Source organism: Periplaneta americana, chromosome 2, assembly GCF_040183065.1.
Source record: "Periplaneta americana isolate PAMFEO1 chromosome 2, P.americana_PAMFEO1_priV1, whole genome shotgun sequence".
NCBI lineage: Eukaryota > Metazoa > Arthropoda > Insecta > Blattodea > Blattidae > Periplaneta > Periplaneta americana.
In genome coordinates this window covers 89,260,405-89,279,566 of record NC_091118.1, presented here as the reverse complement: position 1 = coordinate 89,279,566, position 19,162 = coordinate 89,260,405, and positions in this window count along the sequence as shown.

Sequence of the window (19,162 nt, the reverse complement as noted above, 5' to 3'; positions counted from 1 at the left end):
AGTCACAGATAACCTAAGTATAGGTTGTAAACTTTGATCTAACATTTGATTTCTATGACGTCAGTGCTTTCATCTATAGCCAACGAATAACACATAAATTTATTTCATATATTTGCTAACTGCACATTTACGCCGTCAGCCATTTCTTGAATTCTGCGCGCCACAATTTGATTGGATAGACTAATTGATTCAAACTCCTTTGACTTTTCTGGAGACTGTTCTTCTGCTGAAAATATTAAACAATCTTTCACGAATGAGCCATCACTAAAGGGATGACGTTTCCTTGTGATGTGTAAACTGATCTTACAGTTTAAACGAACCGTCATATTCACTACTCGCGTCTTCTTCTTCTTCTTCTTCTTCTTCTTCTTCTTCTTCTTCTGCGTCTCATAGCATTTTGTCTTTAAGTTTCATGATAATTTCAGCATATAATTTCACATATATTGCATTTGCTTGGTGTAGTGCACTAAACATTTTGCTACTGCTCCACAGTCCATAAGCAGGAACTCTCCCCAAACAGAAACAAATTTTGTTGGAGTAGGTGGTCTCTGAAGTGTACTACTCGTTGAAGCCATGACTCTTCACTGCACACACTACTATAAATCCAACCAGAGCTAGTAGCTCTAGCACTGCACTATCCGTCATAGTTCTGAACTTTGCTCTGACTAGTTCTTTGGCCTCTTCTCCAAAAGCGAAAGTGCGCTCCGACGTCATAACTCGGCCAGTTGGAAATGACTGCATTACGATGAATGACTGTAAACAATTTAATCGTTTCAAATGAAAAATTTCTCCTTCTTTCTGATAAAATATCTTCTTCTTTCCTAATGAAGTACTGGCTATGAAATTCTTCCATTAAAGCAATGATCCCCAAATGCCCAGCTTTGTTTTGTTTTCGCATGGACATTGAACTGCAGATCTGAACTCTGCAGTAGGGTCGAGTGCCGCCAATCTAGACTCCATACATACTTACACTGCTGCTTTAAATAACCAAACGCAGGACTTTGGTCATTAGTCAAGAAATAAGTTACGAGTCTCTGACCAAACATTCAAAAACAGATTCTTCCTGAAATAAAAAAATGGGAACTGTATTAACCAACCAGCTGGGAGAAATATTTTCCCTAAACTGTCTTCTGAAATTGAAAAATTCTTAAATTTGGAAATTTCAGAAAAATATTCTGAGCACTCCTTACGGAGAACATCAGCCACTGTTTTGACGGATAGCAAAGTTGACGTTCTTGCATTGAAAAGGCATGGCGGCAGCAGCCGAAGTTATGTGGCAGAACCTTTAGCAGATAAAGTACAAACAGCTAATAATATTTTCTACATTAGTAACCAAGTAACTGGTCCATCTTATCAAACATCTACTAATGATACCCCTGATAATATGGTGAATGCTCCATATCAGAATCCCGATTTAAATTTAGAATTAACTGAAGAAAAAAAAACATCAATTTTTACTGAACAATAACATGACCAATTGAACTTCTCACATTTCAATAAATATAGAAATGTTTAAGAGGATATCTTCATGATATCTTGAATTAATTCTCGACCTAAAAAGTGTTAGAGTTGGTGGTATGTAATATACTAATTTTAATATGTAATATTTACTTATAATTCACCTTGTACTATAAGTACTGTACATATTACAGTATTGGAATTTCAAATAGTAAATAAATTGTGAGTTCATCTAACTTTAACAAAAATTTGTTAATACTAATCAACATACATTGTACACCCTTTGACATGGAAAATGGTCGCTATTCTGTATCATGAATTTGTGTAAATTTCGTTCGGGTTAACGCAAGATTCACACGGGGAAATATTGAGCATCAAGATCCGAGGATGAAGACAAGTCGTAGCAGCGTCGAAACGACATACGAGTATTCCTTACGAAGCCTTAATGGCTTAGCGATAGAATTCTTTCTTCTCGTTACAAAGATCGGGCTTCGAAACTATATAAAACGCACGCGTGTAAACACAGCGCAGACGATGATTCGCGAGCTATTCCGAGGTGGGAGTTAGTCTCTAACAACGACCAATTTCCGTGTCAATGGGTGTACAGATACGGAATTAAAATTTGGAGAGAGTATTGTTGGGAGTCCACCTGTATGTAGGCAACAGTTGCACACGACTGTCCACAAATAGCATATACTGGGTGTTCATTTCAAAGTGTGTCATGACGTCACTGTTGTTGAGTCATCGATTTGAAGCGAGTTTCAGCTTATATGTCAGAGAAGTTGCCTATTATTCAAGGCGTTCTTCAATCTGAACTTGAGAACGTGTACGGTATAACTTGAACGTCGTAGCAACAGATGGCGGTCTGTACGGTCTATGTGTTACCATAACCTCTTTCGAACTGTGTTTTGCGCCGGCAAGTCGTACGCAGGGTATTTTTTATCATCGGTTGCGTACGGTAACATTCCACAACACAAATCAAATGCTCCGTGTCCATGTTGACCGTCGAAGTTAATGTCAACAAATACGTAAGTAATCGTCTTAACCCTCTCCCTATATCCCGACAGTACGTATTTCCAAACAGTTCACATTCCTGCCACTACCGGCGTTACCGTACGTATCGTTACGTACTCTTCAGAATAAACGCCGTACTTGCTAGACAACTTCTCTGCCTCATAGGTAATACACCTCTGCGGAAGTGTAGGAAGATTGAATTCTCTAGGCTCATTGGCTAGCCACATGACGGCATACAGCGAGCTATGACACACTTTGAACTGAACACCCAGTATACAGCGGCTCTTGTTTACTGCACATGCGCAGTGTGTTGTAAGAGAAAATTACACAATAGGAGAGCTCCATATTTCCGTATCTGTTTATTGCAAAAATAATGGTAAATAGTAGCAACGGAATATACAAAAAAAGCATAAATTATAAGCAAAATATCATAAAACTTCTAAATACAGAAACTGTATGATTACAATAACAACATGAAAAACAATAAAAGTAGCCTTCCAGAAAACCCTGAAATACTGTAATTACAGCAAAAAGCATTAAGAAAAAGAATGGTGCAAAATAATTGAAAAGAAAACTATTAAGTATAAAAAATAAAAACTACAAAAAAGATTATAAACAATCAATGAAAGTAGTAAAACATCTACAAACATAAAAACTAGAACTATACTACAACTATTAAAAAAATAATGAGATACATTACAACATAAAGCGTGAGCAAGAATCAAAATTCTAGTTAAGTCTATAAACTTAGGAACTGAAAAACAATAATGAGCAATCGGAAGATAAAAAAATCAATAACGACAAATGAACTACTAGAACATGAACAATTAATTGAAACAACGATTAATCAACCCCCAGAAATAAAGAAAACCTTGTATATTGGTCTAAAGGCTCGCTCTATATGCCCGCGGCGGGAAGACATTTTTTAAATTATTATTTCACTATATTATCAGACTTAGGATCCAAGACAATTTAAGTCAAGTTACAGTGCAACGGAGTACAGTTAGGTAGTGCGTTGAGTTTTGTTTACCTGTGCGTCAGTGTACAATCCTGTTCGTGATCAGAGGTACAGTATTCTTCCGTCTCTCCCTACGAAACGAACTCAGGCCATCACAGTGTATTTTTAATTCATAGTGAACAGTTTTTCGAACTAGTTGCAAATATGTACATAGTTGTTCATTGTAACGATAACGCCTTCAACGTCGCCGAGGGACTTGAAAACTTATGAGGTATGTATCCTACTTCATTTTCCACCGTCACTAGATTATACTATTAACAGTAGAATATAACGCAGTACATTGACGTCTTGTTTACATTGCCAGTATGTCTGTCTATTATGTTCAAGGAACTCTGTAGTCAAGTTGTGCTTACATTGGTTGCTAAGTGTCCCGGATCTTAAGCCTGTTTATTATGTAAGATTTTATTACGCCTATCAAACAAAAGGCGGGCTATTGCGGAGGACCAGCGGAGAGCTTGCTTGGAAACAAATATGCTACGCGGGCAGTATGGAATGGCGAAAGATTTAACTGAGAAGTTAGTTGAAGAAGGAAAAACTTCAGTATGCCTATATGATTACCTCACTGACAACAAATCTTAAAATACCAAAAGAGCAGATTTGCCTGTGTTTGTGGAATGCGCAACATGCTTACGAAAAGCACTTTTCAGTGTCAATAATTTATTTTGTGTGCACAAGATTAGAATGTTGTGGGAAGAGGGAAACAAAGGTAATCGTGTTCTGAAATGTATCCTGAAAAAGTGCAGGAATATGTTTTCTTTTACAATACAGGTCACCCGGACTACAAGAACTTCGAGAAGAAAGCTACTGCTCTCCGTCTGAAGTCACCAGATCGCAAGCCGCAGCAGTATTCCTCGAGGGTCTGATCGCAGCTGCAGCCCGCTTTCTGTGTGGCGAAGCCGTAATACTGGCAAGAGAAATACATTCGTTAAGACAGTAAAAATAAAGAAGTAGTCCAAACATTAATTTAGCAACTAATTGCGATTAAAACGTAATTACGATTTACCTCAAACCTGGTTTTCTTACCAACATATTAATACCTAGGCCTATAGTCCTTCATTACGAGAGCACATCCGAAGCGTTATACTGGCCACTTATCCTTTTCCAGTGAAGAATTCATGAAAGTACAATTACTCCAACGTCCTACTCATTTGAGTGTTCATTATCTACAAGCCTTACTACCAACAAAAAAGCTCTTATTTACTACAAATATTAATTCATTGGGTTATTGATCTCATATAACTTGGCTGTGTAGCACTTGAAATCATTTTCTCCAAGCAACTTTTCGTTAGGAACGAGACATTACTTCCTTATAATCCAGTAACATTTACAACAGGTTTCAATTCTTGCGTCACAGCGAAGACACAACGGACAAACATGATCACTGTGCAAACGCGAAGGTGTTGACCGTCAACAAGTTAAACAATAGTGGTTTCTGAAGTGAGAACCACGGACCTTTACATAGAGGCTAAGAGACGAGTAAACTCATGTGCACCTGAGTTTGTGATGGCTTCGAGTACCTTTGAAAAAGTACTTACTGTACTTACTGCATGTATGCTGTAATTATACAGATTAAAACTAAACTTAAAAAAAAAATTCACAATCTTTTCTGTCTTCTTTCCATTTCGGTTTCTAAACATTTTAAGTGCTTTTTTAAATTACAAGTGCCTATCCTCGATAATAATTCTCCGATCTGTATTATGACCAATGATTACAACATATTCTTGTACAACGCAATTTCAGACGATATTCATTCGAAATTACATATCGGCAAGAATTTAATTTCCGATATCAATTAAATAAGTTAATATGTAAAACTAAATTCCTGTTCATAGTATGAGCACTACCATTATTAGCACGACACCCATTAAGAGTCTTGGCATTCTCCAGCAAACATCTCTGTTACGAGTCCCAATTTCAAATCTTCAATGATTTTGCATCGTCATTTTATCTTCACACACGGAATTAAGAGTGACTCTAGATATCATACCATCTGGGTTACTGACAAAAACGTTTTGATAACCTCTGGTTTTCTATTCTTGAAAGACGGCCAGTCTTATATAGTCTTCTTGTCTATATAAATAATGGCTTCCTCTTTGGACGAAGAATGTAACCCTATCCATTCAATATTCTTCTTAATGGAAGTACAAAAAATCCTAAAAGTGCAACTAATTACCTGCTAATTTGACTGTAAAGTTCTTCTGTTACGTTGCTTTCATGATCATTCACAGCTAAACTATTCTAATGGCGACAGTTGGGGTATTCGCACGCGGTCGTGCTTCCCAATACTCCTCCTGCGTTCCAACATTCAATCAGGAAAAAAAAAAGACTCTATGAGTAAGTGCCTGTTTGTTGTAAATTCGGTAAAGACAATGAACTCTGGTATCGTATGTCCTACGTTCAGAATGGGCTCATTTAGATTGCAGTGCTGCTGGAACTCCTCAAATTTCATTTGTGAATTTTACCAATCCACATGAAGGAAAATTTAGTGTTAGGTTTCTCTAATTTTTGCATATAGTTGCTAAATGTTGATTCTATACATGTTAATACATATTCCAATTGCATTTTGTATCTACATACTACTACCCCAACTGCTTGCGTCCCTTGGTAGTGTAATGACACGCATTGCAAGTTTTTTAAATGTGATCAATAGAAAATAATGTTTATCAGAAATACATTTTGTAAGTTGTAAATATTATTTCCGTAACTTTCATTGTTGCATTCAAATTAACTTCTAATGTATAACAATAGGAAGTTAGGTGCGTGCAATTACCCCTCTCTCCTCTACTTTTGTCAGGCCTACTATTGCTTTTCAGTACGTTTTATGTGCAAGTTTTGTACTAGAGGGAGAATTTGACAAATATTTCTCGTGAACGGTTTGCTTTCATAGTATACTTTTGATTTCTTGAAAAATATGGAATATACTGTAGTTCTATTCTCAGCTTACACGTGTAATTCCTTTCAATATTTGTACCACTCTAGTCACTTCTTAATACAGATTTTCGTAACTACAGTACCAATGCAATATTAAAAAGTGGTTGCATTACACTCATAGCCTATCATTGGAATTAATGTTCAAAATAGTTATATACGACAGCATTATACGTAATACTTTATTTATTTAATTCACGTGATATCCATTACAAAATAAGGCTTTAGTAAAGAACGTAGAACATTCTAGCTTTATCTTAACATTTGGATAGACAGTAAATGATTTCATATTCGTATCTTATAAATGACAGTTGAAGAAAAGAACTTTGCACAGCAATATCATTAACAACGTGATAAAGAATTTGAATGTGTAAAGCGAATATTGAAGATTTGTTTAACCAATAGCGGATGCTTGACTGTTCGTCATTAACCCATAAGAAGCCGTTGTATAGACCAACAATTTACCGACAGAGTTGTTGTCCAGGGTGCGCTATAGGAGGCTGGCCTACGTTATACCCGCGGTGAGATGAGATGTTGGAGATTCATTCTGATGCCACAGGGGAATCGGAGCTCTCGGAGAAAACCCTAGTGTTTGCCCAAAACAAGTTAAAAATCGGGGCTACCACGGAGATCAAACTCGGGTTCACAAGAATATGAGCCCAGCGCTCTAGCCCAGTAGTGTCAGAGTTGTAAGCTCCAAAACCGGTTGTGGAGCTAGATCGGAGCGTGAACTTGCTTATGTCTGTGGAAACACCGGAGCACGCAACGAGTCTAGTGGAGCGCTCCGCTCCGTTTAGTCTCTGTCTGACAACGCTGCAGTCTAGCCACTACGTCACAGAGACGGAATATTGAAGGTAATAAGTATAATCCGTTTGACACTATTTTCTGTTTCTACCAGACAAATATATTTTTAACATAATTATAGATAACATTCATATTATACGACTAAATTAATAGGCTAATAATAACTAATACTTAGCCTATTTTTCCACTTCGTACCTGAAGGAGCTTCTCAAATATTAAGGCACAGTACAACAATTAAAATAATAGGTATTAATGTTCAATATAGAACATGATTTCTTAAACCATAAACAAATTAAAGAAAAACAAATTGTTATCAGCAATACCAGATTTCTATAAGAAAACTACATAAGCGCTCCTCAGCAATTCTAGACTGTAAAATATTAAGATAATTACAACAAGCAGGTCCAAGAGAGACATCAAAATACCAACAACAGAGCAAAGAAGCAAGTATCATATTACATCGTTCCAGTACGAAATTATAAAGTTCCATAATAGAGTTGTTTTAAAATTTCCCTTATAAACACCGTACCCACAACAGATAGAATGTGATGTTCAGAATGTAATACAATTAGCAAGGTTTATTATACTTCTAGTTTGAAAGATTTTTCAGTAATCTTCTCAGTAAAATGTTCATACGTAATTTCTTAATACTGTAGTACTCAATACCATACAAGTTTACATTTATCACCAGTTTAGCTGAAATCTCCATCATCTCTAAAGTATTTTGCAACAAATAAGTAATGTGCTAGGAACTTTTACTTTGCATACCTGCTAGCTATTGTTTAAAAAAATATGGTTATATTTTGAACTATTCGTAAATAGTTTAAGGTTATAAGAAATTGTTTTTTTATCTGGTGAAAATAATTTTGTGTCGATGATGGTAGAGCATGGACTGGCAACGGCGATGATGACTGACCATTGACTGACGATAATTTGGGCGTAGTTCAAACATCCAAAAACTATTACATCATAAGATAATAACAGTGAAAGTCTTAACTCTCATTTCCTTAGAGTTGTTGAGGTCTCTCACTACCCCGCAAGGCTAGTTCCCAAGGAAAACATCTTGATCGTAGAATAATGCACACCGCTGTCGTACAAACCTGAGTCAGCTGCTGCAGAACACTTGACATCGTCACAAATTGGAGTCAATTACCCGCTCACGGGTTGGTCTTGTATCCCAAATTTTTTCCGACAATTCTTCTTTTAAAGATCCCCTTCCATCTAGAATAGATCTTCCTTATTCTTTCATTCGGACGCAAGAGCTAACCGTGTCGTTCATGTTGACATTTCCTTAGGTAGCTTTCGATTTGACCCGACCTAACACGCCACACCAATGTTTAAGCTCTAGTCTAAATAATTTGACGACGGAATTCTTGTATTACACACGTAGCTAAAGACAAGCAGTGTTACGTAATCTTATTGCCATTGCAGTCCTTTTCGTTTCTTCCTTCGATTCCTGGAAGACAATGTGGTACTGATGGAAAAAATGTTTGTACCACAAATTTCCTCCGAGTATTTCAGCTCCTCCTGCTATTCTTTGAAAAACAATTTTAATTAAATTATTCCCTTTGTTGTCGAATAAATAGCGTACGTATCATTATGAAGGCTATACAGGGTGGAAGATAACCGTTTACAGTCCTTGGGATATGATATCTCGAATTATGACAAACAAGAAAGTCTTATAATATTTTGTACTCATAAGGGCGGTTTTCGAGAAAAAAATCTTTTGTAACTTGAAATTATGATTACTTTTTTCATGAAATCGCTCAAAATTGGATTTTATCTTGTGTAGAATGATAGAATAAGCTATGTATGGCCATGTCACAGTAGTATTTGCATGGAAAATAACACAGATTTCGAATAAATCGCTTGAATAATCGTGTACACATTGCATAGAAACAGGGCCGTGACACGCTGGCAACACTGTTTCTTACGTACGCAAACCATGTGCCCGAGCTAGGTGTACGGAGCGGACGATACGCTTACATTCACTTTGTCATTAGTTCCAGGCTAAGTGTAGTTCGAAGCAGTTGAAACACAACGAGATGCTACAGTTTTCTAATCGTGAGTATCTGGAAATTCATTCTACTGTATTATTAATGAAATTACCTTAAAATGTAACGGAAACTACGTGTTTATTCGTACTAAATTTAGTGCTGAAACGATACAATAACGAACGTTTCATCATTGATAACGAATAACATAGTTCATGTAATTAACATGTTACCATTACATAAAATTTGATTTGACTGCATTCTCAACAGATGCTTTTGTTTATAAAACGGTATGTGTGTGCATCCTCTTAAAACCCCTGACGAGTAGATGATTGGAGCGACATTCAGTATGCTATGCTAGGATGCAATGATCTCGCGAAGTAAACACTGCTACTGTCTACAACGTTGCAAAATTGCAACATTCGTTTTCTGGAAATATTACAAAACTATTGGTCGTATGAAAAATATTATGTGACAAAACGTTCCCAAATGATATGATCTGTTATGTGTGTGAAGGATTGTAAAAGTTTACCTTCCACTCTGTATAGTCTATTAGGAAAAGTGTAAAGTGGAAATAAACACTGAGCGGAGTGACAATGACAGTTCAGAACATGAACATGGTATTTATTCTCGTTGTTTAGGTTACTTTTGCATTGATTTCCTTCAAGTTTGCTAATTTTCAATAGTGATGTTACATTAGTAAATTCCTACATGAAAACACAAATAACATTTACAATAACAACAATTATACCCTTTACTCATTAAAGAACATCGCAAAACTACCGTGATCGAAACAAGGTCTACTTACTTGAAAAGTGTGTACATTTTTCCTTTCCCAGAGATACCTTAATATTATGGATGGTTTATTTAGGTTAGCTACAGATTGTTGTCGTTACTTTGCTTTGTTTAAATCAGTTTCAGTTTTTTCAGGTAAGGTTTGGTTTTCTTAGATCATTTTGACCTTCTACATTAGTTTTAATTTCTTCAAGTTAGTTTTGCTTGTTAACAATTAGTTTCAGTTTTTCATTTTATTTTTGACTTGCCGAGTTTAGTTTTAGTCTCCTTAAAAACTTTTGGTTTACTTAGGCTTGATTTTGATTAGTTTTCACTTATTCGAGTTAGTTTTGATTTTCTGGAGATAGTTTTGGTTTGATTACAAAATTTTCAGTCTCTTTAGATTAGTTTCTTTTTCAAGAAATTAAAACCAATGTAAAAAGAAGTAAAACTTGTTGTAAAGAAACTAATGAAACAAAATTTAACTTAATCGTATGAAAATTGCCGTAAACAAAATATTTAGGCCTACATATTTTGGCAATTTTTGGGGAGGCAGTCATACTAAGTTCACACTCGAAATCTTTATAACTAGATCATCTTCTACGTCGTAATTCTTTTGTCATTCTCCTTTCATTATTACCACATTACTACCAGATCTCTTCATCTGAAAGGTTAATCTGTAAATAACTACTTACAATTATCATCATCATCCATCATATTCTTCTTACTCATAATCTTCTCTTCTGATCAAATTAACGTCAGTAATATCACAATTTCTTTTCTAAATACATCTCCGTTTCGTTGTCTTTATGTAAACTTGAAAGTAAAGTTACCTCTATTACAGATCATAGAGGTCCACTAGGTAGCGGGAGGTTAGGCTACCATCTTTGCAGACAATCGGTATTAGTGGCAATAAGGATGTCAGTCCTACGTGCTTTTAGCCTTTATTTTCAAGGAAATACCATGGGTGCTCATTTCTGTGACAGACTGAGTGAACCCCCGACCCATAGGATTACATGAAATTGAGAAAATCCACGACTCCATTGGTAATTAAATCCGCGAAGCTACTATGCCCCTGACTTTATGTACTTTTTGAAATTTCCTTTTCCATCTTCGTTAACTCAACCTCTGTGAGAATCTCTTTCGTTATTCAACTTCATTCGTCATCTCATTCTACACTATTATTTCCACTTAGGCTATATTGATGAAATATAACATAAATCAATTAATTCTCTTTCTTGTGCATCAAGGATGAGACGATATTAGCTCCCAATCATGGTAGAAGAGCTCGACCTTGATCGCAAGCGCATAGCGTATCCACTACGTAGCGTCGTAACGTAGACAGCAGGGCTGTACATGCACATGCAGCGAATAAAGGCAGCAATTATTACAATAACTTGCGTTATTAAATTTCTGGCTATGTAATAGGGCTAATTACTAAGTTATTTAATATACATATACATATATAAACAAAACGCAAGGAAGGGTTTTTTAGGAAAAAAAAAGAGAAATAGGAAAAGTTCATTGTATGTAAACAATTTTATTGTTAAAAGCAATTATTTACTATGTAAATACTTCACTTCATTGGTTAGGAGAAACTAATAGGATCTACTTGCTCGACGTGTGTGATCTCTAAGTACTTTTGAGTATTTGTTGAAAAAATAATAATAGCAATATTGATTGAAATAGAGTATATTGATGGTGTGATTGTGAAAATGTAGTCCTTACTCTCCAGTCCTGATCATGTAATGAGTTTTCTTAGAGTGATTTGTGAGATGCTCGTAACACGAAAAAACAAATTGATTAAATTAAGATACTGAGAACCATCGTAATTTTTGGGGTCAATCATTTAAGGGGATATGGGGTGGTTCACCCTATTATCAGCCACCTCCCAGTAGTCAGCCATCTTGGCACAATTATGAAAAAAATAAGTACATCAAAGAATATGTACAGTTTCCATTGAAAAGGATGAGACGATTGAATATTCCTAAGTTTCAGATGTAGGACACTGCGCATGATCGGAGACCAGAGCACTGATACACAAGATAACGAATATTGAGTTACTTAGATTCAGGCTATTTGGTTTGTTACTAGCATCGTTCCGAAATTCACTTCAAAAACTCCAAAAAATATGATAATATTACGTAACTAAAAGATAAATATATACATAAACCGTGTAGTTAAATCGACAATGGACCTGCATGACTAGATCGACACTCCGCACAGAAAGGAAAGCTTTCATGTCGTTTCCATAGCTCAGACGGTAAGACTTCTGCGTGTTGTGTAGAAGAGTGCGAGTTCGATTCTTAGTTTATACAAAGATTTTTTTGTCTAAATAACGTTGAAATAGCTAAGTAACGTTGAAATAGAGTTTTACAAAGTCCTGAGATTAAGTGTTAATGATCGCAAACAATACAAAATTACAAGTTATAATATTATAAACGTTAATCTAAAGAATGCATTTATACACACACACATATACAATGTAAATGCATATATATTAAAAACAAACAATTAAAATGAAATTAAAAAATATATATTATAATAGACAAACTTTTACAAAGTTTAAAGTCCTTAGGCTATGTAATTTGTTGAGTAATTATTACAATATTTTATTAATAGCTTTCCCATATGTGTAAGAAATGCACTAGCACAAAACAATTTTTGTTAAAAGTATGGCTTTGGATGATTTCATTCTCACCCCTTCAGTTAATTTTAACTATTTTATCTACGTGTTTGCAATAGTGTTTAATTTAATGTGCATTCAATTTTATTCATGTTATGATTGAATGAAAAAGCACTGTTGCAGTTATTGACTAATTACATATATTAATACTAATTATTACATGCATCTGTTAAGTAACCAATTGCAGTATCTTTTGCAAAGTCTTGAATGTTTAAGTTGTCGATAATATTTCTGTACTATATACTATAAGACGTTAAAAGAATTTGCAATAGATTTGGGATCATCTACTTTATAATCATTGGTTTTAATGAAAAAATATTTTCTTTCTTAGGATATCTACAAGTTTAAATTTAATAATATTCCGAATAGGTTTAATTGCATTATCTGAATTTTGTACTTTTCTATTCAAATATATTCTATTTCCCTCTTTCATAATTTTTGATAAATTACACTGTACTTCTTGCAGTATTTAAGGTTACATTACATTGCAACTCATTACATATAGATTCTTCTTTTTAATACGTGAGATTTTGAAGTCCTTGGGTTACCTACATGTTTTTACTTTTGAATTTTTTCACATTGAGTGGAGAAAATCCACTGAAGTGATTATGAAATTCAGTGAACAATTCAATACATTTACTCTTAATATCAGTAGTACCAGTATCATATATGTTTTTCCAAGATTCATTTTGTAGACATAAATGTAAATAATCACTAGATACAGCATTTACGATCCTTTCTTAGTTTTTAAAATAATATTTTGAAATTGTTCAGTGACATTGGAAACACTTAGGATTTGTTTATCATGTTCAGACAAGCCATTGATTATAGGTTCTGTTGCATAGAAATTCAGTCTAATTCTGTGTACAAAACATTTATCAATGGCTGTGCTACTCCAGCTCGTATGGTGTGGGAAAATGACTCTACGACTAAGGTTTCCAGTTTCAAGGAGTGAATTTAATTTACATTTACGGAAAAGTTCCGAGAGATAATCTATATTTATGTCACTACAGTTCACAAATTCCATATGAGATTTATAAAGTCCTTTCTTTACAAATTCAATGTTGGCTACAAATATTAATAAATAATGTAAGAAATATGAATGATTGTAGTTAGAAGTCTGATTTACATTATAAAAAGCAAGAAGTTACATTCCTCGGCAAGATTCGAACTTTCGATGTTTGGTTTTGTCGTCCAATGCACAACCACGGACCTATTCAATGCTTATGTTAATAACCTACAATTTAGCTGTAGCAATGTGGTGTCATAACTTGGGGTTTGTTTACGTAATGTAATTAGATTTAATTTGATTAGTTTCGCAACAATTGAACTTCCTGTTATATCCTGTTATTTAGATATTTAATTTAGGGTTGATTTATTAACTCTTACTATGCAAGATGCCTCTTATTTCAATAATTCTATATCACGTTAAATAGTCATTGTCTACACTAAAGTATTATCGTCATCCCTCATTTCTCATCGTAATGGCGAACCGACGTGACATAAGACAGCGAGTTATAACTCTAGTTGAGGCTGGATATTGGGCTATATCTGCTGGCCGTTTGGTCGGTGTTCCTGGAAGTACAGCCGCGAGGTGTGTTCATCGTTATCAAAATTTAGGGGAGGTCGAAAATCGCCCTATTCCTGGGCGTCCGCGGATTTCTTCATTGGAAGAGGATGTTCTCTTATTCCAGACAGTTCGACAGGACCCCTTTCTGACTGCTAACGAAATAAGAGCAGCATCTAACTTTCCCGGCTCTTCACAGACTGTGATCAGCAGGTTGAGGAACCGCGGTATTAGGAGCCGGAGGGCTGCGCGAATGGAAATATTGGGGGAAGCACAAGCTGTCGACCGTCTTGCCTTCGCTACCAATCGAGTGGATTTCGATTGGAGAAATGTAATTTTCTCCGACGAAACAACCATCTCGAGTGATTACGAAGGTCCTGTCCGTGTCTATCGTGAGGATGGTCTCCGACATGACCAGCGCTATGTGCACCGACGTGAAAGATCGGGGCGCTTTAGCATATCGTGTTGGGGGTGGATGTCTTACGATGGACCTGGCGTTATAGAACGCATCGATGGCCGGTTTAATGCGGGAATTACGAGCACATTCTGGAAAATATATTCCTTCCCTCCGCCCGAGAACGTTTCCCCGAAGGAACATTGCTGTTCCAACAGGATAACCATCCCGTGCACTATGCTGCAAGCATTCAAAGGAGACCCGAGATCGAAATCATTAATTGGCCTCCGAAGTCGCCTGATTTGAATGTCATCGAAAATTTATGGGCGGAATTGCAAAAGAGAAAGATAGCCACCTATGCCCACCGACGCCCTCGAAATCGAGACGAGTTGTGGGATCAAGTTGTTGACACCTGGGAAGATCTCGCCGGGGATCAGAACTATTCCACAATCTCGTGACATCCATGCCGGATCGACTTAGAGCTGTAATAGAAGCTGATGGCATGTGGACAAGATTTTAAGTTAACAAGTCTCTTTTTGTGTCTTACGATTTTTGTTTGAGGAAGAATACTTTTAACTTCCAAGTAAGATTTATTTTTTTTTTTGACGATGTACAGTCCACTTGTAAGACCCAGAAATTGGGCATAAATTATTCCATATTTTTCGACAAATTAGACAGTCGAGGATCTCTGAACAAATCAATTACACCTCAATAAAAAAAAAAGGTTTTACCCGGGATCGAACACGAGACGTTTCGGTTATACAGTGGAACCGACACGCTACTATATGAGCTACCGAGACAAGACAGTGCTCTCAGCAGTCCAGAATGTAGATCCCTTAGCAGGCATTTGCCATTCGGTACAGTGAAGCAATGATATTTTGTGACTTGAGCTATGTTGTGAAATCGTGGTCTTAAATGGCTATCTTCTTTGTGATCCTTATTCTGGTCCTTGTCCTTGTTGTGATCCTTGCAACAATTCTTGTACTATTTGTCATGGTATGTACCGTTACGTCGATATCGAGTGAACCGCGCTGTAGAACTTTAACTTCCGACGACCAAGAATCGTCTCATTCTTTTTAAGGGTAACTGTACATATTCTGTTGGCTCACCAGTATTCTGCCATTCTTTGTCCTGCCCTCGAACCTCTAGTAACCTCTGATGTGAGAAATATAAAGCAATAGTTAGCCTCTAAACATGTTGTGGAGAGCACCATATTGTCGTTGTGTGATATTCTTGTTCGTTGAACAACGTGCAGTGTCATTTTTATAAGGTCAGTATTTCGTTATTATAAGTCATAGCCACTTAAAACAGTGATTGAATGACTTGAAATATTCTAGAATAGTTAAATGAGCACTGAATTTGTGTTTTAAAAGTGTTAAGTTAAGTATTTCAATGGAGCTGACTATAGGAAACTTCAGTAAGGTATAGAAGCCAGTAGTCAGCCAGGGCGGCTGACTACTGGAACTATGGCTCACACTGAGTTTAAAGACCATTTTCTGTCATCTGCAATCTTAAAGCCTGGCCTTTAATGTCAGACCATGGTATTTTGGTTTAAATACATAAAACCCAGTAGTCAGCCTAGTAAGACAGATAGAGGCTGACTATTGGTATCTTGATTAACCTATAGTCAGCCACCATCTCAAATATTAAAATCTAAATAAAATAATGTAATAATAATAATATAGAACTCAAGAGAAGTTATCTACAACTTGCTCCCTAAATATACATTTTACAGATATAAATAAAAATGTCTTCGACTAAAAGAGTGAAACGACCGATTCACCAGTATGAAGAGAGGACGTTAGTGGAACCTTTGCTTGAGATTCGGCAAAATAATTTAAACATTGGTAAGGGACATTGCAAGAGGGACAAAATTTTGAAGAGCATTTGTTCTCGCCAGGTCCCTTACCAAATACTAAAAAGCAACGACCTGTTAAAGAGAGAGTTCCAAGTACTATTTCATCAACAGCATAGCGTGAGTTCTTTCATAAAAAGAACTTGACCAAAATCGGGGAAACAAAATTAAAACAACAGAGAAAAGAGGAGAAGGAGAATCGAAAATCTCTTATGAAAAATAACAAAGACAAAAAAAAAGGAAATCTACATTCATCTCAGATGCAAATGCTAATCCAGATTATGAATCTCAGGAAGAGGACAATTATTTAAAGACAACCGTGTACTGCTTGGAATGATGAACTTTTTATTTATTTATTTATTTATTTATTTATTTATTTATTTATTTATTTATTTATTCTGGTGTAGTTAAGGCCATCAGGCCTTCTCTTCCACAACACTAGGAATACAAATAAAATAATAGAAATAAACAGAAAAAAAATACACTATATACAAAGTAAAGCTACACAAGAAATAAAGAGAGCGAGAAAAAAGCACTATAAACAAAGTAAAGCCACACAAAAATATACACAGATTGCAGTCACACAAACTTTAAATGAGTGATAAAGTAACATAATTAATTCTATCCTAACTAATTAACTAACTTAAACAAGACACTTGCAATTTCAATCTAGATTAAAAAAGAAAAAGAAAAAAAAACACAAATCAATACCTCTAGCAATACCTAAAAAACATTAACTAAGACAAAATTTCCCAATTTAATTTTTAATTGTGATAAAGTCCGGCAGTCTCTGACATCATTAGGTAACGAATTTCATTTCAAATGTACTGAGCTTAAGCATTGCCGTATAATATTGCAGCGGGTAAAGAATTTCACTGTCAATTTTGCTGATTTTTTTTTTTTTTTTGTAAAAGAAATATTGTTTCAATAGTGTCTACCTCAGAAATGCCTTCTGCAATTCCTTCTAATTTTTTTGTAATACTGTATAGTGAAAGAACATGTATAATGTTTATTTTATTATATTCTAACAGTAAAATTGAATTTAACCTAATTTGGTTTAGAGGCTGAGTACTGGTTTCAAACTGGCTGCACACTGGATTTTTGTGGCCGAATAGTGGAGAATTTGTTACTGCAAGGAAAATGTATAATTTTTTGTCCAGAAAGTGCAGTTATAATGTTATGTTATGTGAAATTTCGAAACTAGACTATTTGTTTGTAATGGTGATAGATAAACGAAATAATGTTAAATGGTTTTCTTATCAGAAACTACTCTAGTGTATTACAATACTATTAACAGGCTGACTAATGGTGCAGTCACCCTGTATGACTTTTAAAACTTCCACAATTTCGGCCAAAATTTGTGAAATTTAATGTATATAAACAGATCTATAATATTATCGTTGTTTTTTTTGCAAATAATATTTTTTTACATAACAAACACTGGACTTCATCGCCATGTTCGAAGCATAAATATTGTATCTTCCACTCTTCCTTGAAAGCTTTAAGCGCTTCCGTTCCGTCATGGTGCGCTGTGTTCTAAGATCTGTACATCCTTTAGCAATGTTTAAAGGTAAAAGAGCTCCGCGCGCGTGCAGCGGGCATAAAATAGCTCTCGCTCGCAATTATTAGTCACCATCGCAAGACTGTTGTGCATGATTAATTTTTAACCGCTCCTCTCTTCATACTATCAAACAGAGAGGATAATATTCATCATCAATATAACAATATACCATCAATTTCGTTTTAATATCTCCTAAAATATTTCTTTTCTTTCGATATTCTCTACTCAAATTTTGACTCGTTGGGTTCGTTATGTCTGGGCTCATTGTCAGTTGTTTGAATTAGCCAGCCGTAAAGAGACCAACAGAGTAGGCGACCCATCCGGACATTCCTATCTGCCCCGATGATGGAACCTGTAATGCAGTTCAGAAACGTTGGAAATGTTAAGTTCCAGGACACAGTGGAATATCCAAATGTCTATTTCTGGTTGTCCAGTCCGCGGAGTTAGCTCTGTGGTAGAGCGTATGCCTCCAGACTAGCCGGCCCAGGTTCGATCTCGGCAAGGTCAGAGACCTTCGTGTAAAATTTCTACCTCGGTACTAGGAGAGATGGAGGTGCACAACTTCTAATTACTAGATTGTGCACCAATATGTCTGGGTTAAATCTCAAATCTCTCCGCAGTGCATATAAGAGGAGGTATATGTCACTTGATAGTGATTCGTCCGTTGGAATGGGACGATAAGCTTGGCGGCCCCCTTGGTACTATTCTACAGGAGTCGGCACCAGGTTTTCCCTTCTCCCTTCTCCCTTTCTCATCTTCATCATCATCACTTATTCCATATACTGCACTTATACAGGAACATCATTTTATTTTTACTTCAATTTTTATTGTACCTGAGATTTTGAATGCACTTCACTCCCACCCCTTCTACTAATGAAGTTCTACAAACAGATCCAAGACCCATAGCGTAAACAGCACTGAGTTAGCGAGTATAGTACGTTCCAGAAATATGTTCGTGTTTTCCAGTGACGAAAGAGCTTGCAATATTGAATCATATTTTCGCACAGGTACTATCCGTTTGTCTACGTCACATTCAGATTTCCCCCACCTGCTTCTGTTGGCCCCTCTGTAAAAGCTGGGCTGTCTTAGCTCTTTTCTGAAAACATTAA